The 26,289-nt window shown below is 38.4% G+C and overlaps 1 pseudogene; it reads right to left on the reverse strand.

Moving 5' to 3' along the window:
- Window positions 1-323: 323 nt before the first annotated feature.
- LOC132638397 (aminopeptidase M1-like) overlaps window positions 324-26,289 on the reverse strand; it is a 54,563-nt pseudogene continuing 28,597 nt past the window's right edge.

Below are 26,289 nucleotides of genomic sequence, written 5' to 3' on the forward strand. Positions count from 1 at the left end.
TAATTGTATAGTTATCACAAAATGTACTCTTTCCTAGAATAGGACTTAATTACTGATTGTACAGTTATTGCAATATATATTCTTTCCTAGAATAGAATAGGACTTTGATTGTATAGTTATTACAATATATACTCCCTCCTAGAATAGGACTTTAACCCTACAGTTGTATAGCTATAAATATACCTATGGTATTATTGTATAAACACAGAAACCAGTTCTAAAAGTCTTGCGTTTCTTCTATCAATTACCACTTTGATGAGGTGGCATAGAGAGCATGTTTCTCTCTCTCTCAAAAAGAGCGAAAAGCAAGAAAAAGAGTGAAAAGAAAGAAAAAGAGTGAAAAGAAAGAAAAAGAGTGAAAAGCAAGAAAATATGAAGAAAAATAATTTTTTTAAATGGTTATACATTTTAAAATGGTATTTCTGGTATGCTCTGTCACAGCCTCGGAAAGATTCTTCTAGTTTTGAATGCTCTACACCTAATTTGCGTTAATGTGAGCCCTCTTGATGTTTTGCTTCAACGTCCTTGCAATGTACGGCTTGGTACGGCTAGCAAAAAAATCTTCAACCTCTTTTTCCTTCTCATAGGACAAGAACTGAAGAAAAGAAAGATTGAGCCAAAAAGATCAAAGACAATATGTAATGGAGTAATCCGTTAAACTGCTTTCCATTCTTGTGATTTCATTACAAGGCAGAAGCAACAGATACAGCTTTTGGAAAAAGTTGTCCTACAATGTAAGCAACTACATGCAAATGCTTAAGAAAATATGGTAGGGGAGCAGAAACAAACCGATGACAGTGTTGCATTGATGAAGTGGGTCAATAGTAATCCAAAGCTGTAAGTCTTGTGGATGTGATCCCATTTATCCTGTATTCAAACAATTTGAAGTCTTAGTGTTGCAAATGCTTATTTCTCAAGCAGAGGGGCTTGAAGTTCTCCCAATACCAGAGAGACACTTCACAAGAGCTTTTTGCGGGAAAACTTGCAAGTACAGTTGAACTCTACCCGTGTGAGGCCTCGTAGCTAGGGAGAACCACCTAAGGCCAACAAAAAGAAAATACCTAGCACCCCGGTCCCCTCAATGAGCAGTGTTTTCTCATGGAGGACATGCACTTTGTTGGCACTCAAAAAAAGGTTATTCAATCAAGAATGTATGTCTCCTTGCATTTTCCTGAGCAATCTATCAGTTATGAAATGCAGCATTTTGTGCTAGTTATTTCATATGAAGATGTTGCACTTTCCTATATTAGTAATTTTATAAAAACATGTTGCAATTCCTCCTAATGAAATCATTGCACTTTGAACTAACATGAATTCCTCACTCTTACAACCTACGTCTTTACAAGTTACAGTTTAATACAATTTAATACGAGAACTTTTTCAAGGTATCTTATTTGAAAGTAGTAATACAAATAACTCAAAGAATGCAATATTTCTAGGAAAGGGAAAACTCACTTGCAACCATTTCCAGGCAGTTTCGCGGCCTTCAAGGCTAACTGCAAGACCTAAAACACAATCTTGGCTCCGTACCTGAAAATTTCCAAGCCATAGAATACTCTCAGAACATTTTGTCAAAAAAAACACATGATCTCTCTCTCTCTCTCTCTCTCTCTCTCTCCCCCCCTGCGTGTGTGTGAGAGAGAGAGAGAGGGAGAAAGATAACCCAGTGCTCCCTAAAAATCATGAATACCTCAGAACATAACAAGAAGTTGAGGACTTCAAGGATAATCTCGGGGTCCTTGCAAGATGCCAATGCACCTATAAAACAAGAGAATGCACTTATTGGTTGGACATCAACTGATAACAAAAACATATAATGTCAAATTTGGCATGACTTGATAGATAACTTCACCTAAAATTCGTGTCTTTTACTGGTTGAGGTCAGTCTCTCTGTAAACTCTTAAAAGAGCTTCAAACCCTGATCTATCTGATTTAGTCACCCTTTGCATCACAGCTACATAAACAGCCTGCAGACGGAATGAGGGATCACAATCTGCATAAGGTAAAGAAGAAATCACTTTTGAGTTGTAATGTAATCAAGTGTTGTAACCCTTCTCAAGTCAGGAGGAAGAACAGCTGTGTTTCTGTCATCCAAAAATATGTGGAAGTGCCTGATTGTTTCATTTATTGTTTCTTTATGTCTAAAGGCAGCCAGAGCATTTAGCAGTTCCCCTCTCAACATGGCATCTAGGTGGCTTTCCCCTTGTTTAGGATCCCAACCAAGTGTCACGTCCCAAAATACCCGCTAGACCTGATTGGCACCCAGAAAACACCACCCGCCAAGCGAACCATATATCATACCCTTAATCATTTACGAAAGCACTAAAAGAAAATAAGTGCAGGTCCAACAACGTTATTAATGATAAAAATGTGAAATAGTCGCCAACCAAATCCATAATCGATTTATGAAAACCAACCAACGCTAAGATAAAAAGAATCTCTAGCCCACATCCCACGCTAAGACCATGGAGAATCTCACAGAGTTACATGAGTTTGAATATTAGGCATGTAAACCCAAAATAAAAGGAAGTAACTACAAATAAACTAGGTAAAGCTGAAATGGCTGCCTCCACGAACAATGCGGTGGCTCACCTCAGCAACAGAATCCACTCATGAAATCTTCAACTATCAGTCTCGTTCTCAATGACAGTATCTGCATAGACATGCAGGTAAGGAGTGAGTTATACATAAATATAACCCAGTAAGATTCTCGAACCGCCACTTTAAATACCCCTGGAGCAAGTGTTAGAAAATACAAACACACAACAAGCACAAAATATTACGCACATGAATATATCATTATATAATAGCAACCAAAGCCCAAACCACTGTTTATCAAGTATATTATATATCTCAACACAATTTACACTAAGGACCTATCATAAACGGCAGTTAAAGAATTAATCAACACCATGAATCCATAGCAACATACACAATGTGCCAAATATGTCGGGAAGCATACACAATGCTAAGGGAAGCATACACAATGCCCCAATATCATCAAGAAGCATACACAATGCCCCAATGTCATCAAGCAGCATACACAAATGCTAAGGGAAGCATACACAATGCCCCAATATCATGGCTCATATCTATATCACATCACAAAACAATTTATAAAGAGAGTTTTAGATTATTTGAAAATAAAGTATATGCGGCTGGCCTTAAGGACCATCGATTCTGCCAAGCACACGCTCGCCCCAACACATGGACCAGGCAGACAAAACATATTTTTTTTTAAAACGGGTTTTAAAAGCAAGTACCCAAAGCTTAAAGTCTCACTTACCTCAAATTCACAATTCAAGCACACTTCCCGATAAATCAAAATTGTGTTCTCGAGTCTCCGGATTCCCTCAAAATACACAAAAACAGATTTAGAATGGTCAAAACCCTTAGGGTAAACCCTTCTATATTTTTAGAGTCTTAAATGGTTAAAGTCAAATTTTAAAGGACGAAAACGCCCTCTGGTCAATGTGTTCAAAACCCTACAAGATATATTTTCAGGAAGGTCTTAACGAGAGGATTCCAACGATTAAATAGAAGTCTAAAATCTGACACTATTTGCCCTTTCAAATCAATGATTTTGATTGAAGAACCCTAGAGCTAAACTTTCTCTATTGCTCAAAATATCTCTATATTTTCACCATAAAGATTCACCCATAATTATGTAATAAACTTAAATAAAAGACTAGAATCATTACCTTGATGATTTGGGATGAAAGTTCTTATTTTTATACCCTCTTTTCCCATCTATTTCTCCCGATAAATCAAAATTGTGTACAGTAATGCTTCACGTCTGATGGCTTAGCCACCAGACTTTTAGAACCTTTTTTTTTTCTTTTCCTATTCCTTTTTGGGCTTGGCCCGCTAAATTACTTCTTTTCTATTTTCTTTTTAATTCCTTTTTGCTAAAATTACCCAATAAACCCTTATTTAAAAAATTGGGTTATTACACCAAGTCTCCTGTTGATAAAAGGGAAGTCCAATTAGAAGCAAACATTTTGGTGCCACACTGGAAAAATGAGATTAATGGTCAACCAGGACCTGCATACCAAAATCCCTCTCTTCCAGCTTAATGAACAAGTTTTCTTCTCACAAAATTATTCCATTGGTGATGAATAAATGGTAAACATGACGAATTTGTAATACACCAGTTTACCCATTCATTCTTTTCTAAGGCGTTACTGGCAGCAGATATCAATTTTTTTTTGGCGGATAGGCAAAAGATATCTAATTAGAAACAAATTATTATCTCTACATTGATTTCAGTGCTTATCAGCTCCCAAGTCCTCCTAACTTAGCAGTAGAGCTACTAGACAAAAGATCAAAAGATAGAAGAAGTTTGAAGTCATCTTTTGTTAAGAACTACTCTCAGAGAATAGAAATTGATTTTCTCGTCATAGGTTGACCCATGAATGTCAAGAAGGCTAGAGCAGGCATAATTCTGTTCTGATTTATGTTGCTTTCTGCTATATCCAATAGATTTAGCTATTAGACGTTCATCTATCTATGCTTATAACACACCGAATAGAAATCATTGTAACTATGTGCCTCTTTCTCTTTCTTTTACACTACTTCCACCACCCTAGAGCTTAGGTCTTCTTTGCCCCTTGAACTTTAATGTGGGAATTCACATGACCGCATCTTTGGATGCGACGACCAAAAATACAAAGATACAGTAATGTCCGTTGTACTTTCGAAAAAGAAGTAACATAACCTACAGATAACTGGAAAAGATTGATGAAAAACAACTTTATGTGATTTTGCAAGTCAGGAACAGCATTAGCTACAATTCTTGAAACTTTGTAACTTATCTGCATGACGAATGGAGAATAGTTATTTTTGGACTGACCACACTAATACCTAAAAGAGTTCAGTGAAGTAGTCAAATTACGCTTATTAGATTTGATAAAATAGAGTAGTCAAGCTCCTCCCTGAAAGAAGCCATTAGGGCAAGCAAAGATGATAAAGACTGATGACACGCCATAGCTAAGGCATATGAATCATCCAAAATGCCTGTTTAGGAAAACACAATCCCATCAGTAGTCGATTTTAACTGTTTAATACAAATAATGTTAACAAAGTGGGACATAGTTCTAAAACCAAAGTGTGAAGGAGGGCTAGGGGTGAGAGATCTGCCTGCTCACAACAAGAGCTTATCAATGAAGTGGCTTTGGAGATATGGCACTGAAGAATTGAGCCTATGGAAAGAGGTGGTCAAATCAATTCATGAGGCAAAGGATAACTGGAGCACGCAGATATCTAATGCTCCCTATGGAGTTGGGCTTTGGAAATATATTAGCAAACTTGGCAATGAATTCTTCCAAAAGTTCCATTTCAAGCCTGGCAATGGAGATCATGTGAAATTTTGGGAAGACAGGGGGATAGGCAACTACACTTTAAAGGAAGATTACCCTGGGTTATTCAATATGCCACTGGACAAGACCTCAATTGCCCAAAATAGAAGCAACAACTTTTGGGATGTGCACTTCAGAAGACACCCTCAAGATTGGGAGTTAGACGACCTGCTGGAATTACTAGCCAAGGTGGAAACATTCAGCATTGATGCAAGTACTTCAGACAGAATAAGATGGGGCAGTAAAGGAATCTTCTCAATTAAAGAATGTTATAGGCAACTTGGCAACCAAGGTTTGGTTATTGACTCTTGGTTATGGAAATTGATTTCGAGGACCAAATTACCTCCTAAAGTTAAGTGCTTCATCTGGATAGCGCTCAACAATGCCATCCCTACAATAGACAATCTCAACAGGAATGAACGTGAACTAGTCAACAAATGCTATTTTTGCAAGTGTTAGCTGGAAACAGTCAACCATTTACTTCTTCACTATCCAGTAGCTTTTAATCTTTGGAGCATGGTTTTCAATATTTTTGGATTAAGTTGGGTGATGCCTCAGAATCTTAGAGAGGCATATGTGAGTTGGAGCCTTTGGAAAGTTGATAAGACCATCAAAAACTTGGTTGAGGTCCCTGATGCTGTTTGTTGGAGTCTCTGGAATGGGAGAAACAGAAGGTGTTTTGATGGCATCTCAACTCCAAGTTATTCTCTTAAAGCTAAATGTTTAATGAATCTCTTTAGTTGGACAATGTTGTCCCCAGTAATTAGTCCAGTACAGTTTTTGGATTTTATTAGCACTTTATTTCTTGATTGAGACATTGTTTTGGGGCAAACCATGTTTTCCTACACTTTTGTTCTTTTGTAATTAGCCTCCTGTAACTTTGCATCTTCTTGATGCCTTTCAATGAAACACATTACTTCATCAAAAAAAAAAAAAAAAGTCAACCAAAATACTGTAATTACCGTATTTGTCATTTGTTGACAAGCACTTGCTCTCTATAGCATGTCTGAGTCTAGCTTATAGCTCATCATCATATTTAACTCTGTAAAAACCTGACTGGTCCATGCTAACTTTTATCCAAGGATTTCCTTTAGACGAAATAGAGCCTAATAAGTCCTTTACATCAAGGGCTTCTGACTTTCCTTGCATTATGAAGTTTTTACAAGCTCCATAAGAGCCACAACAGACTGTTAACGGAACTATCCATTGCCCATCACCATGAGAACCACTCAGTAAAAATTGTGTGTGTTGCATAGAAATACAAGTATTATCAAGTCTAAAAGGAGTCTAAGAGCTCATAGTATGGAGAAGACTAGACTTGGTAATGGAAATTATTGAGTGGGAGAGAAACCGAGACAACTGGGTAACCCATTTACTTTTTCCAGGAGTTCATCAACTTGTTCACAGGTTCACCAGACTCCTCCTGAAGGACAGACCATACATCCTCTGTCTTCGCATTTGAGCAAGCATATCTTTTTATGTATGAAGCAAGTGCCCTCTGGTTTGATGAAATATTACAAGAGACAAATTCATTAGTCCATACAAGCAAGCAACAGCTACACGATATTCTGGAAAGAAAATTTAGAACATATATTTATGATGGGTGGTCAATGAGTAGCGTGGTTTCTCTTTTGACAAATTAATGGCTGCTGCTTTAAGAATGATGGTCAACGGCAGTATTCGTTCAATCATCATGATGCCCATTAAATTTTCAGTAACTAAGATAAACCATTTTATCAAGTTCAAGAATATAGAAAAGAGAAAGGACTATTTTTTTACTAGGCAGTTAACATTGGAAGATACGAGTATCCTTTCATCACAAAATCTAAACTTACGCGATTTCATTACAAAAATAACAGTTAACCCCTATTCCATTTTATGTGACACATTGTCCTCCCAAAAAGAATAACATCATACTCTTTTGGGAAATTATTTAATCTTATCATCCCCATTTAACCCCTTGGCATAAAAGTTCATCCATTTATATAGAAGGAGCCAGAAAACGAAAAAAGATGTGGAACCCTCACCAGGATATATTTGGTACTTCACACACACATATTATATACATATGTGTGTGTGTATTTGCCTTACATGTCAAAGGTCTTCTTTATTTTTTAAATTACGTCCCTAGTCAAACACCTTCTCATAAAATGGGACGGAGTAATAATTAAGGGCGAGCGAAGTTTTAGTGTGACTCGGTAGAGAAGTCTGTCAAAATTTTCTACTGACAATACTTTGCAAGCCTCACTAGTAAGGGAAGATAACATATTAAAAAACGTCGTCACACTGAATGGTATAGTTCTTCTTCTAATTCCACCATCCCACTTTCCATCTCCAGCTTCTGACACACAAGTGTTTGTCAGGTAACTGTATATCTTTTTTTTTTTTTCATCAGACCAGGTAACTAGTATATGTCAATAATAGCACAACAGATGGGAGGAGAGAAATAAAGCAAAAAAGGGTTGATATGAAGATAATGGAAAAGAATGTTAATATAGTAAACAATGGAAATGCAAACCTGGAAACTTTCAGGTCCAAGATAGCTTTGTAACATCCGGATGACAGATGCACCTTTTCTATAAATAATTGCATCAAAAATTTCAACAATTTCTCCGGCATGATTGATGTCAACCTGGTAAGACAAAATAAGATTTGTATAAACTCTAAAGGTAGCACAACTAAAGATGTCAAAAATTAGAGAATAAACAAAAAATTGCATCTTGCATTTAGCACAATACAAGAACCAAATCAGAAGTTGCTTCACACCTCAATGGGGTGGGATTCTGCAAGCCCATCTAGACGAAGTCCCTCAGTGGCCTCTTCAAGAAACTGAGTCCAAATCTTCCATTCTGGGAACAAGCTATCAGTCGCCAAATAACTCACCTGAACGCCGACCGGAGAATTAGAATGAACAGCTTTGCGACCCAGTCAATGAACAAAAGCATATACTTCTAATAAAAGCAGCATACCCATGCTGCAAAACCCTCATTCAGCCATAGATGTGTCCGCCATTCCATTGTTACAAGATTGCCAAACCACCGATGAGCAAGCTCATGAGCCACCACAGTCGCAACCTGAAGAAAACCCAAATTTTATTCAACAGGTGCAAGATAGAAATAAGTCAGTTCCAACAAATATATATTACCCTCTGCTTGTTAGCAGCAGCAGAATGCCTATCATCATAAAGCAATGCTGTTTCTCGGTATGTAACTAGACCATAATTTTCCATCGCGCCCGCAGCAAAATCAGGAAGGGCAATCATGTCCAATTTGAGTAGTGAATATGGTACACCAAAGTACCTGCAAGTATTTTAGTCCGCAAATTAGAATATATTTTCAAGCAGTTGTCTAGAACCCCCACCCACCCACCCTCGCCAAACCAAAAAAGAAACTTAAACAGGAATAACGGTACATTATCAATACAAATATTTAGAAACTAAGGCTTCCATGATGCTTCTTCTTCATTAGATCCTTTTTCCATAAATAAAAGGACAAAAACATATTTAGGCAAAGTGAAGCATACTCTTTGAAAAGGGGCAGCGTTTTGACAGCATCGTGTAATGCGAAGTTCCCTTGATTTGCCTTTCCTACCTGACTGTATACTCGAACAGGAATTCCAGCACAAAGTGATGTTAATTTACTGACAGGAAATGGTCAGAGACAAATTCACTAATACCAGAATATGTACCATCAGATATATGATGCTCAACGTAGTCGAACAAGCCAACCACAAATGCCACCAAGTATGTAGACATGATTGGAGACTCTTGATAATGAATTGTTTTAAGATTCCCCGTCACTTTTTCTTCTTCAACTGGCATGTTAGAGAGAGCTACCAGTTCCGATGGTACTTCAAGTGTAATCTTAAAGGTGGCCTGGATTATTCATATTAAGTAAGACGAAGGAAAAATAAAACCTGATTCCTAACAAAACTAGACGAACCAACTTTTGTAAGAAACAAATAAAATACTTAACAAAGATTAAAAAAAGAAAAGAAGTTATTAGATCACGTTCATGTGTGTTTTGTCGCACTGATAGCTAACGTATGATGAATATCTAACGAACAGCTGCTGGCAATAGCAATTAAGATTACGGAGTAGATAAACAAAGAGAAAAGTACTGCACATGTGAAAATACAAAAGATGGCCATGTGCTGACAATACCTTACAAGCAGGTCCATCCCAGCACAGAAAGCAACGCCTGGCATCAGCTGGTTCAAATTGGGTAACAGCCATGTTCCTTTTCTCCCCATTATGTTCATAGGTACTGCAAAAAGCCAATCAAGACCGTTAAGCGATTTACAGATAGCACAATCACAATCACAATGAAGTATACGTAAAGAGAAGTGCAATGTTTTCCTATCTTGTTTTTCTGTCAGCTAAGATCACGAAAGGACTACTACCAATTGATAGGGAAGAAACATGTTGGATTGATATACTAGCTGCTTAGTCAACAGGGTACATTATAGAACTAATAGAGTTAGGCCACGACAGAGTTACTTAGGCGACTTGCCAACATACCTTTTGATAAGTTGGTATTTTATCAAATTATTTCTTCTTTAATCTTAGATTGTTAGTTTGATTTGATTGAGAAAATAGTGCATTTAATATCGTTTACTTCAATTTTATAGGTTTATATGATTGAGAAGATCTTTAGAAGAAATCAAGTGAAAAATTAAAGTCAAAAAGAGGTCAAATTGAAGAAATGACAAAAAGTGGACAGTTTTGCAAAAATGGGATAGATTTACAAAAAAAGAAAATCAGGGGCTGTTTTGGTCTAATTTTGAGTGGAAAAACTTTGGGACTACAAAAGCAAGACTTGAAGGCATTATTTTTCATCTTTGGCCATTTCATACAAGTCTTGGAGAGCTAAGGTTCATCAACCACACCACTGGAGGAGAAGATTGGAGCACTTTAATGATAAATTTCTTAACCCTTTCTTCAATTCCGTGCTTTGTCTTGTATATCTAAGTGTGTAGAATTTTATTCCATCATTTTAATCTTGTTTATGAAATTATTCATTTGGAAAGTTGGATGAAATCTCTTGTTATGCTTATGTATTGAATGATTTTTATTTCTATTGAAGTAAGTCTTTGTTATTTTAATTAATCTTGCTCTTTAATGTTTCTTAAAGGATTAGCTAACCCTAAGACCCACCCATTTACTTCGATTTGAGCTCGAGAGAGGAAGATTGAAGTTGGGAAAGATTAATTAACAAGAATTTGGGTCATTAAATCTCATCTAATAACTTGAGCTAGATATAGAAAAGTTACTTAAGATTATATTGATTGTGCTTAATATCACACTCTGAGGCTTGAGAAAGCTTAGAGTGAAATTCATTAATTTGGTCGAGAGACTTTTGATGAGATTTTAGAGACCATTAACTAATTAGCATAAACTCACTCTTAGTTGTAAAATCGTGAAATATATTAGATCGTTACTTGAGCGTAATTCTCTTTGTATCCATACTTGTGGCCATTAATCATTTTTTCCGCTTTCTAGTTAGTTTTATCTTTAATAGTTATTAAACTAAACCGAAAATCAAATACTGAAAAAGTGTTTGGCTTGACTTAGTTAGTGATAATTCCTCACTTGTTTATATCGCCTTTATATTGTTCCCTGTGAATTCGACCCCGACTCATTGTTGGGTAAATTATATTGCGACGACCGTGTACACTTTCTCTTTGAGGAGTGGATTTGGACATTATCACCTTCGAGACTGAGCTTATGGAAGCAGGTATTACCCTTCCAATGATATCTTGACTTAATCAATTATCAGCCTAATATATTTTAACATCCAGATAAAGGTGCTTTGTAAATATAAAAGATAACACTAAAAAATAATATTTTGTGAAGTTGAATAGACTCCTTTCATTTCTGAATGAGCTTGTGTCAAGTCCTAGCATTAGTATGAGTTCGTTGACCGCGTAAGGGTGATTCTTCATCAGAATTCCACGATAACAAGTGGTGGTGACCGGAGAGTACATGCCAGACGAGACGACGGTGGCTCAATACGGGGGATTGTCAGGTTCTTATGAGTGCATTAACCAGAATTAAAGACCAATGGGGTCTTCAAAACACATAAACAAGATAATCCTAGATTCCATGAATGGAAATCGGATGGCAAAAGCATGAGCAATCAATAACCATCTATACTTGGAAAAATGTAATCAAATCATCACTACAACAGAAAAGAAAAAAAACTCTCTCAAAACAAACCCAATAAAAAAAATGTTTCGTTGTTCTGTCCAAACATAGGAAAAACTTAATACCTTCTGTAAAACCTTTCCATCCTGTCATTGAGCATTCCTTCAAAGGCCATACTCAGAACTCCAAAACCAAGTGGAAGACTTTCTCCAAACTCCACCACCACTATCTCATCCTCTTCAATCAACCCCCACCTGCAACGCCTCAAATACTTATAACACACAAAAAGACACGTGTTCAATAAAACAAACAACAACAACAACAACAACAACAACAAAAAACGATAGCATACCCAGTATAATCCCACAAGTGAGGTATGGGAAAGGTTAGTGTGTACGCGGCCTCACCCCTAAAGGTAGAGAGGTTATTTCGGGGGGACCCTCGGCTCATGTAAAGCATATCAAAATCAAGTATGAAGAGGAAATACAGTACTAAAGAAGCAATGCTAAGAATAGAAGATACAGTAGCAACAACCAATAAAACGATAACCGAATGTTATAGAGCAACCACTCCTAGCATGCAGGCCACTGATAAGTTGGTATTTTACCAACTTATCTCTTCTTTAATCTTAGATTTTTGCTATGTTTGATTGATAAAGTAGTGCACTTAATGTTGTTTACTTCTATTTTACAGGTTTATGTGATTTAGAAGTGATCGGTAGAGAAAACAAGTCAAAAGAGGACAAATTGAAGAAAATGAAAAAAAAGGCTAAAAATGCAAAAACGGGTCAGATTTGCAAAACTGAAAGTTAGGGGCTTATTTTGTCATATTTTGACTTTGCAAAATTTGGGAATTCTAAGAGGAAGACTTGGGGGAAATCTCCCACATCTTTGGCCATTTTCAACACAAGTTTTGGAGACTAGGGTTCATCAACTCACACTTTGGAAGAGAAGATTTGAAGACTTAGATGAGAAATTTCTTACTCTTTTACTCATTTCTTCAATTCCTTGTTATGTATTGAATATCTAAGTGTGTAGTACTCCATTCCGTTACTTGAATCTTATTTATGGAAATATTCTATGATTAAAGTTTGGATGAAGCTCTTGTTTTGCTAATGTATTGAATGATTTTTATTGCTAATAAAGTGAGTTAATGTTGTTTTAATTAATCTTGTTCTTTAATGTTTCTTAAGGGATTAGCTAACCCTAGGACCCGCTCATTTACTTCGATTTGAGCTTGAGAGAAGAAGATTGAAGTGGGAAAGATTAATTAATTAGAATTTGGGGCTTTAAAACTCATCTAATAACTTGAGCTAGAGATAGGAAAGTTACTTGAGATTATATTGATCATGCTTAATATCACACTCTAAGGCTTGAGAAAGCTTAGAGTGAAATTCATTGATTTGGTCGAGAGACTTTTGATGAGATTATAGAGATCATTATCTAATTAACATAAATTCACTCATTGTTGTAAAATCGTGAAATACATTAGATCGTAGTTACTTGAGCGTAATTTCCTATGTATCAATACTTGTGGCCATTGATCATTTTACCCATTTTTTAGTTAATTTTATCTTTGTTAGTTGTTAAAATAAAAATCAAATATTGAAAAGGTGTTTGGCTTAGCGTAGTTGGTAATAATTCCTTACTTATTTAAATCGCCTAGTATATTGTTCCCAGTGGGATTGATCCCGACTCATAGTTGGGTAAATTATATTGCATTCGACCGTGTACACTTTCTCTTTGAGGAGTGGATTTGGACATTATCAATTTTGGCGCCGTTGCGGGGGAACAATTTGGCGTATTTGAGTTAGTTTGGGACATAAGCTTACTTGCTTTGGTCCAAACTTGTGAATATTTGTGTAGTTATTTTCCTTGACTTTTTTTTTTTAGTTTTGTAAATGGCATCATATAATGAAAATTGGTCGGATGGTAGTTGTTCATACTTTGATGACCCTTGTCCTTATTGTGGAGGACCACATTCATGGCAAAATTGTTTGAATACTCCGGGAGGCGGATTGTGCGCACAATCTCAAACCTATGAGTGGAGTATTTGTGATAGATGTGATGGTCAAAATGATCATTGGGCTAATTGTGCTTATTTGTCCTTCCCTTCCCCGAACCCACACTATAATGATTCTACTTTTGATTTTGATGATAATAGGGATATGGTAGCGGAAGAAGTTTCAAATGCCCAAAATGAGAAGATAATGTTCATGTTGGAGACCATCCTTGAAAAAGTGGACAAACGGAACTTAGCAGTTAAGGACTTGAAGCAAGCACTTAATGACTTGCGTTAAGCAATTAATTGCAATGACAAAGTTATTCACACCTTGGAGGATCAAATTAAATCGTTGGTTGAGGCTCATAATTTTCACCAACTTGAGGGAGTTGAAAGTAGTCAAGAAAGGTCCATATTTGAAAGAGAAAGTGAGCTTCATTATGAGAAATCAAAAATTGAACATCCGCCAACCAACTTTATGCTTATTGGAGATGTCGCAGAAGAAAGGGAATTAGATTCAATTGGTGTCATGGAAAATGTTAAAATTGACTCTAGTTCATTTAGGAGTGAGGATGTCAAAGATATGAACAGTAAATACCCCCAGGGTCTAGTTTGAATAGTACAAGAGCATCTAAGGTGAATAGTACATTCTGGAATACTAATACATAAATGTCTATCTCTGAAATAGAAGTGAGACATATGATATGAAAGTCTTCAAGGTCAGCGGACGCCATGCTCACCCTGGAAACTGTAGAGGAAGCTGAAGAGTCGATCAGCCACGGGTCAAAGAAGTAGATCCGACCTGGTACTCTGCATTCATAAAAGAATGCAGCAAGTGCAGGTCAGTACAAACCACATTATTGATAGGCATCATCGGCCGACTAAGCATAGTTAACACAATTCAGAAAATAAGCAGATAAGCAAGGAATCTAACAAGTATAAGACAATATGATCACAACCAAGTATCCGCCATCGCCTATGTAAAGCATCTAAACCCAAATACGTCAAATCCGAATATATCCGATCCAATCCAATCATCACTATCCAATCACCAAAAATCTCAATCAAGTCATAATGCAATGCAGTGTAGTATAATGTCATGCAGATGAGGTGTACACATGTACTCCAGACGAAAATATCGACATCTCGGTAGCACAACCCAGCGTGACTCGCGAAGTCTAAGTGCCACCCGTCCCGGACCTTTGCCCAACAGACAGACGATACCCTGGCTAATTGCTCACAGGAGGAGTCTCACCGGCACCACCCTGGGGGACCCGCAGAGTCCATGCACTAACAACGATTTCGGGATATCATCGGAATCGGCCATGCAACAACGATACCGGAATTGATCATCGGACATCTGCCATCTCACAATCACTCAAGTAAAAAAGTCTGTCAAATATCAGTCTCACACAATCAACAATTCCGAAATTGATCTTCGGACATCGGCCTTTTCATAATCACTCAAGTAAAAGAGTTTATCAAATATCAGTTTCATACAACCAACGATTCCAGAATTGATCTTCGGACATCGGCCTTTTCATAATCACTCAAGTAAAAGAGTTTATCAAATATCAGTTTCATACAATCAACGATACCGGATCATCACTGGGTATCAGCCATGCATCGTGAATTTGTGAGAATGCGTGCAATGCATATATCAATTATCAACAATCAAGTTTAATATCACAAGTACCAACGAAGGGTATGCTAACAATGTATCATATCACAATACCAACAACGGTATGCCAACAGTATATCAATATCACAAGTACAAACAAGGGGTACGGCAACAATGTATCATATCACAATACCAACAGCGGTATGCCAACAGTATATCAATATCACAAGTACCAACAACAGGTACGCTAACAATGTGTCATAGTTCAAATACCCACAACGATATGTCAATCCTATCTCAGTCAAAACAATAACACAGATTCCAATATCTAGCAACTACTCATTGCATCAACCATCACAACGGAACAATCAACACACATAACGGGGTGGCTAGTCCCAACACACAACAGGGCCTAACCTAAGGCAATATCCGATCCGAATTTATACCCGAAGGTTCACATGCTATCTCCGACATCATATTCTAAATATGTGTTTCGTCATACGAAGTCTCACCAAAGGTAAGCCATAACCTACCCGGACTGTTGAACCGCAACACCAACAACTCACTCCTTTGCTTTGCCCTTCCGCTGAACCTCGGAACCAAAGTAGTCTAAGCATAATTGAATTCTATATTAGAAATCATGAAGAATGATACTAATATTGCTACTATTTCAATTCGGTCTATTTTAACCCTAGAGATTGGGAAAACGGGCCCACAAGGGAAAAACGGGAAATTCGCGGGCAAAATACCAAATTAAGTACTATGTAATCATAATCCAACCATTAATTGTTGATTTAGCCCAATGATTAGCCTAATTTCTGATTTCAAGCAAAACCCCCAATTTGGGTATAAACCCTAAGTGTTCAATTCAGAAATTCAAAGTTAAAAGTGAAAGATATATGATTAATAAGCTTAGATTGGTCAATATCTAACGTAAACATCACCAATTTTATCATTAATAATCTTAGGAACAATGTTCTTCCAAACCCTCCTTCAACTCTTATCACCAAGGGTTTATTAAGAGAATAGGGGAATCTAACTTGATAATGGGTTAAAGGAAGAATGAAGAAATAAGTAGGAATTACCACCAAGATTTTCCTCCAAATATCCTTAAGATCAGTTTCTTCAAGCTCCAATATCGAAATGGGACAAAATGAGGGTCTAGGTCTTTTTAACACTTCATTAATATTATTAACTGGCCGTCACCCGCTTCAGCGGTAATGACCAAAGTCATTAACCGCTCCAGTGACAGGGCTACCTCTCCAGCGATGCCGCTGCCGCGGTGCTGGTGCTACCTGACACCAGAAAACTCCTAAAGTCTCACAATTCAATCGGATTTTGCTGACTAGTTCCCGAGTTCATCTGCTCACATACCATATACGTAGACACACATAAAAACGCGCTACGAACTCGCCGGTGGCCTCGGAATTCCCAATGGAGGTCTCGTTGACCGAGTCAACCCTTGATGCCTTAATTCCAATTTTCCATCCCAAGTACGAAATGCATCTGAGTGCATTGGGAACCGAACAAAATACACACACAAGTTCTAAACAACCATCCGAACCTCTCGGAATCAACGGAATTCCGAAAGAGGTTCATTTGCCCAAAAGCCAACTTCGGGTCAAACATTTTTCATTTTAAGCCTATATTTCCCAAAAGTTGCCCGAATCCGGGTCCAGACACCTTGGGAAGTGTGTCAACGGTACTCTCGGGTCAAAGGTGAGCTAATGCATGCTCGGAAATAGGCGAAACGCCAAAATACTATAACGACTAAATGGTTTGTTACACTTTGCTTTTTATCATCACCCCACGATTTTCACCGGAATCTTGATTCAAAGTTGGGACGAAAATTCATATCCTCCAAATGGAGGGAAAAGTAGTAAGGTTGACATACGTCGTGCCACGACGTTAAATGCGCCAATGCGGCGCTTTTATGGGAGGCAACCCATATTTCTCCATTTTTAGCATGAATTTTGCAATTTTAATTTTTAGATAAGTTTCTTTTGTTATTTTTTTTTTATCATTCTACCAAGTTTCATAATTTTGGAGTTGATTGGATGGAATTTGGGGGGTGTTGCAGTGTTTAGACAGTGAAAAATATGCGCAAAACTGCTTCTACATCACTGTCAGCTATTCAGCACTTTATTTTTGGTTGAGATGGTTAAGTAATGTGTCCCGTAAGTGTTTTGTTTTTGTTCAACTGGTCTTAAAGTGGGTTCCCAGAAATGACTTTAAAAATAAAGCAAATGCCTCCTCCCCAACTCCCCTGCACTCTTTTCTTTTAAAACATACCACTTCCTGCGTTTTATTTCCTCTTTGTCAAATGCAAGAGCCCTGCCTCCACTCAATACTCTCACGCACCACAATCTGCACACACCGATTGTCCGCTCCTCCATTAATTCCTCAATGCTCGACCACCAGGTAAGTGTCTATCCCTCCTCACCTCTTCTCTCTCTCCCACTGTAGACAATAAAATTCGCGTCAAGAAAATAATAATCAAGACAGAAAAATATCGCAACAATCGTAGTATTTGATTTCAGAATATGAGTGTTACAATCTCTATGCTTCCTCTGATTTGTCTTTTCAACAATAAATTCAAGGGCTTTTGAGCTTGATCTCGAACTTGATGGATTTGATTTTGACTTGGACTTGAATTCAAGGGCTTTTGAACTTGGTCTTAAATCTTCGTCTGGATCTCTAAAACTTCTAGAGAAATACTTAAGTGCTTGAATGCTTTCAGCTTGTAGAAAAATCTGCGGCGTTTGATCCACGAGCTCTCCCTGGCTTCTTGTTAGAATTTCTTTCTCTTTTCTGGATTATGAGACCCCTATTTATAGTTGTAGGATGGAGAAGTTGTGATAAGGACAGACTTCTTTCGACCAATCAGAATTAAGCTGACATGCCGATATTTGATTGGCCGGAACATGCCATTTGTACACGTGGCACATCTTCATTGGCCTTTGATTTGACTAGGCATGCTGCATCATTTTGACATGTGGCATGATCCTATTGGCTCCTTCTTTTTACTTGGCGTGCCACGTCATTTGACATGTGGCACCAAGCTGGGCCTCTCAGAAAAGACATCATCTTGGGCTTACCAAAATGGGCTCGTCATTTATAGCCCAATTAAATGGACTAGCCCAATGCATTTGGACCTTTTTAATTAAATCCATATTTATTGAACTTAAACAATTAATCCAATTACATTAGCCCATAATTAATTTGGACTAATATATCTTGAAATTTAATATAATCCAAAATTATTGTACGGATTTGAATTTAATAAAATTTACACCACTACAAATGCCCCTACTTCAAGTCTTGTTGAAGTGCAAACTTTTAAAGACTAGACTTGAAGTATTAATGATGGCAATTCACTTTTTTGGGTGTGTAAATTGAGGCAATTTGCAACTTCGACATCTCACATTGTTAAAACTAAGATGACTTATAGCTTTTGTTCATGGTATTTAACGTCTGCATGTGACCACTTTTGCATCTGAAGGTCATTAACTTGTTTCACGTGTTATGCATACTCTTTTAAGTGATGAATTCTTGGACTTTCAAAGCTGACAAGGAATCAAATCTCTAGGGATCTTTTACTTAGACATGGAGAGTGCAGCAACCGAATCTGATCCCACATCGACTAAATATATTTTAGACTTATCTTTCACCAACTATATAAACCTCTTTTCATGTTAATCTGGCATCACTCAACACGTCCTCAAGTCAATTTTCCTTCGAGTTTCGACGATCAAGAATTGCTGAAGCGAAGGTAATTTTCTCCCATTTTTTTTTTCTTGCAGGTCCAACACAAAACGTTCATGAGAGATTAGCTTAATTTGCAAGAGAATAATATTACTTCCGACATCTTAAGACTGACACACGACATCCTTTTATTAATATATTCATGAAGCAATCGGCTTTGGGTGCGAGAGAATAATATTACCTCCGACACCTTGAGATTGACAAATAAAAATCCTTTTGACGACGTATGCAAGAAGCAATCAGCTTAGAGTGCGAGAGATTAATATTGCCTCCGACACTTTGAGACTGACAAGTAAAGACCCTTTTGATGACGTATGCGAGAAGCAATCAGCTTAGAGTGCGAGAGATTAATATTACCTCCGACACTTTGAGACTGACAAGTAAAGACCCTTTTGATGATGTATCCAAGAAACAATCAACTTTTAGTGCGAGAGAATAATATTACCTCCGACACTTTGAGACTGACAATTTGCGCTCCTTTTAACAATGCATTCACAAAACAATCGACTTAGGGTGCGAGAGATTAGCCTCCGACACCTTAAGACTGATAAGTCTCATTTACATGAATTCAATCAACTTCAACCTTGTGATTAACCAATCTTCTTTTGTTCATGCAGTTTGAAGAGATGGTTCACTTCAGAGATTATACATCTCCGTCCTCCAAAAACAAGTGTCTCATTATTGAAGCTGAAAATGGCGAAATCTTAACCAAGTTGTTGACTTATATTCCACTGGTCGGCTGGTACGCTGGTCTGTGCCCATCTTTGAGGAATTCTCTCCATATGCTAAATTGGACTTCAGAACACAACCAAGGCTCTAATCAATCATCAACAATGTGGTCCCTTCAGAATCCTAACCATCGCAAGTCGAACGTTGTGGGCACCCTTCCTTGTTTAGGACGTCAAATACTTCAAGGACAAGTACATTGGTGATCAGGAACCATGGAAATTGATCGTGAATATCATCATACACCAGGAGATTGGGAATGGGCTGAAGATGAATACTGTAGGTGTGCTGATATCTCCCAGGCAACTGCAAATAATTCGGCCGACGTAGAAGAGAAGAGGCGATACTTAGAGGCTAACCTTCAAGACTTAGTCAATTATAAGTTTTGTCTAGATTAGCTTGCAGGAAACATTTTTTTTACTTGCTTTCCTTTTGCTTTCTTGCATTTGATTAGTTGATGTTCTTGACAGTAATAAAAGCTTCTCGCATTGCTTTTTACTGCAATTCTCGTTGATATCTTCTTTTTTTTTGTGCTTCACCATCAAGGATCATTTACTCGTTTCATTGAACATTGCTGCTATGTTAGGCTTTGCTTTATCTTAAATGTTGTTGTTCATGTCTTGAAGTTCTTGCGGGCGGCTTTACATGCTGAAACGCCGATAATTTTAGATTCGCGCAGTTTCACCAAAAAATTCATATCTCGATGTAGGAGCGTTGAAACCATGAGCCGCAAAATTCTCAAGAAACTAGACTTAGGAATATATCATGTATCCAAAAATCAAAGTCAACAAACATATATATCATCCCAGATAAATCCAAGAATTTGGCTCTACATGCTAAAACGCCAATATTTCTCGGATTCGAGCAGTCTCACCAAATAATTCATATCTCGACATAAGGGCGTTGAAATCACGAGCTGAAAAATTCCCAAGAAACTAGACTCATAAATATAGCATGTGTCCAAAAATCAAAGTCAACAAACATATAGATCGTCCCAGATAAATCCAAGAATTTGGCTCTACATGCTGAAACGCCAATATTTCTCAGATTCGAGCAGTCTCGCCAAACAATTCATATCTCGACGTAGGGGTGTTGAAATCACGATCCGCAAAATTTCAAAGAAACGATACTCATAAATATAGCATGTGTCCAAAAATAAAAGCCAACAACAATCTGAATAGTTCCAGATAAATTCAAGAATTCGACAATACATGCTAAAATGTCGATAGTTTCAGATTTGCGCAGTTTCGTCGAGAAAATTCATATCTCGATGTAGGAACATCAAAATCATGAGACGCCAAATTATCAGGAAACTAGACTTACTAATCTAATATGTATCCAAAAATCAAAGTTGGAAACCCTCTGGATCATCCCAGATAAATTCGGGAAATCCACCTTAGATTCTTTTATTTCAACTTGAAAACTTGACGGATTTGAAGGATTGAACTTGAAGGCTTGCTGGATTTTAAGACTTCAACTTGCAGACATGATGAATTTAAAACTTTAGCTTGAAGACTAACATATTTGAAGGCTTCGCCTTGCAGTTGCGATGGCTTTGGACTCCAACTCAAAGAGTTGCCGGATTTGAGGCCTTCAATTTGGAGACCAATGGCTTTGCAGACTTTAACTCCTTGATTTAACCACTTGCTAAGAGATTACAATCATTCTATTGGAGAAACCCATTTTTCATGGAGATTTCCCTTCGTTGGACCACTGATATTTAGTGAAAGTCCAAATTGAAGCAAAAGGATGCTTGTATGTACGATCTCCATGCACCTGTTCAGGCGAACTTCATTTTGAACAACGCATAGGGGGATGCGTTTTTTTTTCTTTGACTCATGCGACTGAACTTAGAATAAAACTCTGAGCGCCTACGTACCTCGGTGAAGAGGATCAAGTCATACTGTAGTTCAGAAAAATGAGTTTTTTTTTGTGTGTCCTAACTTTTGCCTAGGCTGCCCCTTGCGGGGTTTCAACCTAACGGACATTTTTTTTGTGTCCTAACTCTTGCCTAGGCCGCCTCTTGCGAGATTTTTAACCTAGCGGACATTTTCTTAGGCCGTGCACAGTTTATACTCTTGCGTGCTAGGAGTTGCATGCGGTTTATGCTCGTGCCTTAAGGAGCGTCATCTTACTTTAAGGATAGTACTTCTTCAAGAACTTTGCATTGATAGGACCGATCCTTAGGCCATCCGCATCAACAAGTTTTTAAGCGCCACTTGAATATGCTTCTTGTACGACATATGGTCCATCCCATTTTGAGGTGAATTTGCCCCCAGACTTATGGGAAACGATGATGGGTCTTCTTACTGCAAGGACTTGATCTCCCACTTGGAAGGACCTCAAGCGAACCTTTTTGTTGAAGGCACGAGATAGATGGGCTTGATAACATTCAAGATTTTGTTGAGCCTCCAACCTTTTCTCATCAAGTGCTTCTAACTCTGCAAGACGCAACCGAGCATTTTTCTCTTCGGTGAGCCCTTCTTGAATAGCAAGTCGTAAAAAAGGTATTTGACGCTCAAGTGGTAGAACTGCTTCAACTCCATAAGCAAGCGAATATGGTGTTGCTTGTGTTGGTGTGCGGTAAGTCGTCCTATATGCCCACAAAGCTTCTTCCATTCGTTTATGCCAATCTTGTTTGGACTTGGAGACAACCTTCTTCAACAAGTGACACAAAGTCTTATTGAACGCTTCAGCTAGACCGTTGGTGGCAGCATGATACATAGAAGATTTACGCTGCTTGAAGCCGAAGAGATCACAAATCTTGTTCATCAATTTGTTATCAAATGGCTTGCCATTGTCCGTTATTATGTAACGAGGAATGCCGAAGCGGTAGACGATATTTACTCGGATGAAGTTCGCAACATTCTCCTTCTTCACTTATTTAAGAGCAACAGCTTCGGCCCATTTTGAGAAGTAGTCGGTTGCAGCCAAGATGTATAAGTGTCCACCAGAAGATTTCGGCAACGGACCAACAACGTCCAACCCCTAAGCGTCAAATGGCCAAGATGCGATGGTTGGGTGTAATGCTTCGGGGGGCTGATGTATGAAATTTGCATGAAACTGACAAGCCTTGCATCTTCGAGCATAGTCCAAGCAATCTTTCACCATCGTTGGCCAATAATATCCCATCTTTTTTATGTGAAAGTGGAGCTTTGGTCCAGATTGATGTGATCCACATACTCCTGAATGTGCTTTCTTTGCAAAGCTTGGACTGCTTCATCCTCCCCCAAACATCGCAAGAGTACTCCTTCAAAAGACCTTCTATATAACGTATCCCTATAGTAAAGGAATCGAGGTGCACGACGACGAATTTCGGTTCTTCTTCTTCTTGTGTCTTCTGGCAGTATCCCATAACTCAAGTAGTCAATGATAGGCTGTCGCCAGTCTTCCTTCGCAGCCTCAGAAACAGCTACGAGATGCTCAATCTCATTTTCCGCGCCTTCATCCTCATTTGACGGACGTACTACCCATTTTTGACAGATAGTCACTTGTGTTTGATCTGGCAAAGTAAGCGCTGAAGCTAGAGCAGCTAAAACATTGGCTTTCTTATTTTCCTTCCTAGGAACATGCTGAAGAGTCACATCACCAAGCCATCTTATTAATTTCTGAGCATAACCATGATAGGGGAGCAATTCGAGCTTCTTGACTTCATAGCTTCCCAAGAGTTGATTGATCACCAACTGAAGAGTCACCAAAGACTTGTAACTGTAACTGCTTCATGTCGACAGCCATTTCAAGCCCAAGTATTAGTGCTTGATATTCAGCGACATTGTTGGAGCAACGTTGTGTCAACGTAAAGGAGTATGGTAGAACTTCTCCCTGCGGAGTAACAAACACCACACCAGCACCAGCTCCAACACGTTGTGCAGCACCATCAAAGTACATTTTCCACGGAGGTTGAATTTCAACAACCATTGCATCTTCGTGGGGAAGTTCATCAGTTAGCTCCCAGTCATCACGTATTGGGTGATCCGCTAAGAAGTCTGCCAATACCTGTCCTTTTATAGCCTTTTGAGGGATGTATGTAATTTCAAATTGTTGAAACTGGAGGTACCACCTTGCTAGTCGATCACTGAGGACTGGTTTTGACATTACAAACTTGATGGGATTTGCTCTGGAAATGAGGTTAACATTATGAGCTTGAAAGTAGTGCTTCAACTTTTGAATCAAGAAGACTAGCGCCAAACACAAATTTTCAATTGGCGTGTAATTCAGCTCATTAGGTGTCATCATTCTGCTCAAGTAGTAAAGAGAATTTTCTTTCCCTTCACTATTCTCTTGGGCCAACAATGCTCCAACTGACCTTTCTTGTGCTGAAATGTACAGCATTAATGGTTTTCCAGGTATAGGGGCTACTAGAACTGGAGGCTTCATTAAATATGACTTGATATTCTCGAAGGCATTAGTACATGCTTTGTCCCACTTGAAAGGGGCGCCCTTCTTCATGAGACGACTGAATGGTTGGCACCTTCCAGCTAAATTCGAAATGAATCTCCTAATGTAAGCTAGCTTCCCTTGCAGACTTTTTAACTCATGAATATTTCGAGGCTCGGGCATTTTCAAAATCGCATCAACTTTGGCTTGATTAATTTCGATTCCTCAATGTCGAACAATGAAACCAAGGAATTTTCCAGAAGTAACTCCAAATGCACATTTCAATGGATTCATTCGAAGTTGATATCTCCGAAGTCGCTCGAACACCATTCTCAGGTCTTGCAAGTGGTCGCTCCTCTTTCTTGATTTTACCACCAAGTCATCCACATAACATTCAACATTTTTGTGGAGCAAGTCATCAAAGATATTCTGCATAGCCCTTTGATATGTGGCACTAGCATTTTTCAAACCGAAAGGCATCACTTTGTAACAATAAATACCCTTGGGTGTACGAAATGCAGTAAGCTCTTCATCTTTTGGTGTCATGCGAATTTGATTATAGCCGGATGAACCGTCCATGAAAGACATCGCCTCATAACCAGTGGTAGCATCAATCATCAATTCTGGGATGGGAAACGGGAAATCATCTTTAGGGCATGCGTTGTTTTGATCCCTGAAGTCCACACAAACTCGAATTTGGCCAATCTTCTTTTTCATAGGAACGATACTTGAAATCCATATAGGATATTTAACTTCACGAATAAAGCCAGCTTCAATGAGTTTGTTGACTTCATTTTCGATTGAAGGAACCAAATCTGGTCTGAAATGACTTTGGGCCTGCTTAACAGGACGGGCACCATTCTTGACCGCCAGATGATGGACTGCTACTTTGGGATCTAATCCAGGCATCTCTTTATAACTCCAAGCAAAAACGTCCCTATACTCTTTGAGTATTTCAATGTAAGTGTCTTCTTCATCAGCTGTTAGAAAAGCACTTAGGTAGGTGGGCCTTGGGTCTTCATCAATACCAAGATTAACTTCTTTCAAGGAGTCTACTGTGGTCTTCACCCCTTCTTCAAGTTCTGGAGAAGCATCTCTAGCATCTTCATTCTCTTGAGGATCACCATCATTGAAAGATATGTGGTAACACGCGGAGATGTCCTCCAACTTCTCAGCAACCTCCATCCGAAATGAAGTATCTTGATCACTTTGTGTAGTAATATAATATGAAGAACCTACACTTTCCTCATCTTCGTCACATTCCTTGGTATACACCACAGTGTGAGACTTTGCTTTTAGCACCTCCCCACATGAAACCACAAGGTTTGTTTGTCGCCTCATTCTAGAAGGAATCAAACTTTGTATATCCTTCTGGGTTCTAGGCAAAGCGAGCATTTTAAAGCTTTGATAATCTCTGTGGAACTTGTTTTTCCTCTTCTTGTTCAGCTTCAATGGCCCCAATCTCTCAAACACAGAAGCTTTTGCGGCTGACTTTCCAAGACGATCAAACACTGAAGGCCTTTTGTTGGAAGCAACAGACTCATCTTCCACAGTGTGTAGGTGGTACTTGCCCTTCTTATGGAGATGCGAACTGGGGAAGGTTGTTGGTATCCCAAACCTTCACGTGATTGCATTATGGTAGCTCCTGATGGAAGTTTCCCTAACTTTGAAGGCTCGTTGCGGTTGTACCCAGCCTTGACAAATAACTTGTAAGCATATGGATCAAAGCCTTCATTTGTACGTTTTGTAGGGAGTGCCATATTTTGCAGCGGATTCTGAGCCACAAAGTCTTCAAGTAGCTTTGAGGACAAATTTATTGCATCAATTCGTCTGATAGGGAGGGTTGGCCCCCCTAGCACATTTCCTTGAGCTTCAGATGGTTGCCCTTCCTTTTTGTTCAACTTTAGAACATAGCAGAGCATGGGAGTTATCTTCTTCTTCTTTTTCAAAGACACAATGTTTCCTTTATTAGGACTGGGGTGTGGCACCTCAGCATCAACTCCAGTTTTTCCAATGGTCTCATCAGCTCTTTTAGTTGCGACTTTCTCACTGTTGGTCGTTGTGATATCGTCGACTTTTACTTCTCTCACAATGTAGTTCTTCAAGTAGAACTTCGCATCGACGAAGTGTGACTCTGCTTCAGTAAATGGCTTATCATCAGCAACTATCTTCTTTTCGACACTGCCTTCGAGATACTTCAAACACTGATAGTAAGAGGATGGGACAACTTTGTTCTCGTGTATCTATGGCCTGCCAAGCAACATATTATACGAAGTCTTTGCGTCTATGGCATGCAT

This window comes from Lycium barbarum, chromosome 4 (genome assembly GCF_019175385.1).
Source record: "Lycium barbarum isolate Lr01 chromosome 4, ASM1917538v2, whole genome shotgun sequence".
In the NCBI taxonomy this organism is placed as follows: domain Eukaryota; kingdom Viridiplantae; phylum Streptophyta; class Magnoliopsida; order Solanales; family Solanaceae; genus Lycium; species Lycium barbarum.